Raw genomic sequence first — 2111 nt, 5'->3', positions numbered from 1 at the left:
TTTTAATTGAATGTTAAACTAAGAAAGGATAAGGGGAACTCATCATTTTAAGACTCGAATGCTCCACCGATTAGCGCAGCGGGTCCTGGATTGGACTTTTTTTTACCACATCGGTTTTATTTAATTTTTTCTTTTAATAATATATTTTAAAAAACGTAAACACGTCACTTACGATTGAAAAAATTTTATATTTACTACTTCATGTCGTTGGCATTTACATTTCATTTATAAGTTTAAGTTATTTATAAACATTCGCTCTCAAAACTTATTAAAGGTTTATTTGAAAAAACTTTTAATAAGCTTAATATTAAAAATGCTTATTTAACGCTTATTATAGCAAACTTAATTTAAGTTATTTTTAAAAACGTTTACTGAAATGCTTGTTGGGAAGAAACACAAACACATAAATATATACATAAATATAGGGGAAATGTAAATGAGAGTATATTGACGAACTATTATGTGTACCGTTTGAAACACAGCTTACTACATGAGTGCAAGTACGAAGTAATACAGTACACACAATACCACGTATACTACAATTCGGCCATCCTGATAATTGAGATCTCCTGATCTCCTTATTCAAATTGATTTTGGCTACGTCCCTCAAACCACGGTCGCAAATTTCCAACTGCCCATACACCAACATACGGTGTCCTCGACTGTTGAAAATCTTCAATATCTTTTACCACATAACGATCATTTTTCAACACCCTAGGTATCATATAGGAGCCTTTAAACTTTGGAATAAGCTTTTTCAACACACCAGTGTGCGAATCAAAATTTTTTGACATCACATAGTCCCCCTCTCTATATATGTTCGGAGGCTTTCGCTTGCTATTTACATACTCTTCATTATATTTTTGCAACTTCTTTTCATTTTCCAGAGCACTATCTCTAATATCTACAAGAGTCCTTGGTTCCTGCATCTGCACATCTTCAACAAAATTTTCTCTCAACAAATCTAGTACTTTTCCTCGTTGCCTAACCCCAAACAGCATTACACTAGGATACTCTTTTATAGTCCTATGTAAAGTGTTGTTTAATGCAAATTCAATGGTCTCAACTACATTGTCCCAGTAAACATTTTTATTAAAACTTGAAAGTTTTGCTATCATAGGACCTATGTTTCTGTTAACTCTCTCCACTTGGCCATTTGCTTGTGGTGATCCCGTAGCTATCTTAATATGTTTAACATTTCCTTTCTTAAAAAAATTAGAAATTCAACTGAGGTTAAACAACTACCTCTATCAGACACTATTGCTTTTGGACGGCTATACGATCGAAAATAATCCTTTAGTACACGAATTACTTTTATGGTTTTTGTTGTTTTCGTCGGATATAGTTTTACAAATTTTGTAAACGCATCCACCACATTCAGTAAATATTTCATTGATCTTGAATTATCAATCGGTCCAAAATGATCTACATGTACTACCTCGAAAGTTATACTTTCTTTTGGTATAGCATGCAAAAACCCTTCTTCTCGACCACGCTTAGCTGAAAACGTTATACACTGCAAACAGTTTTGTATATGATTCATAATTTTTTGTTTCATCTGAGGAAACCAATAACTTTTAGAAATAAGGTCCATTGTTTTGTTTATTCCTAAATGTCCCATCTCGTCATGATATTTATATAAGACATGGTTTTTCATATCTACTGGAACACNACCACACTTAGCTGAAAACGTTATACACTGCAAACAATTTTGTATATGATTCATAATTTTTTGTTTCATCTGAGGAAACCAATAACTTTTAGAAATAAGGTCCATTGTTTTGTTTATTCCTAAATGTCCCATCTCGTCATGGTATTTATATAAGACATGGTTTTCCATATCTACTGGAACACAAAATAAAACCAACCCATTTTCCTTTTTTCTATAGACCACACCATTACGCATTTCATAGAAACCATTTTCTTTTTTCTCCAACAAATTACGCAACTCCTTTAACTTCTGGTCCTTACATTGACAAACAATATATTCTCCTCAAATGTATTACTTTCTAAAACTAAAATATTAGTACAACGACTAAGAGCATCCACATGCTGCATGCGACTGCCTGACCGATGTTCTAACACATAATCATAATTTTGAAGTTCTAACG

This window comes from Rhagoletis zephyria, unplaced genomic scaffold (genome assembly GCF_001687245.7).
Source record: "Rhagoletis zephyria isolate East Lansing unplaced genomic scaffold, Rhagoletis_zephyria_1.1 Rzeph_scaffold_00461, whole genome shotgun sequence".
NCBI lineage: Eukaryota > Metazoa > Arthropoda > Insecta > Diptera > Tephritidae > Rhagoletis > Rhagoletis zephyria.
Note: the sequence above shows the minus strand (reverse complement) of the source record.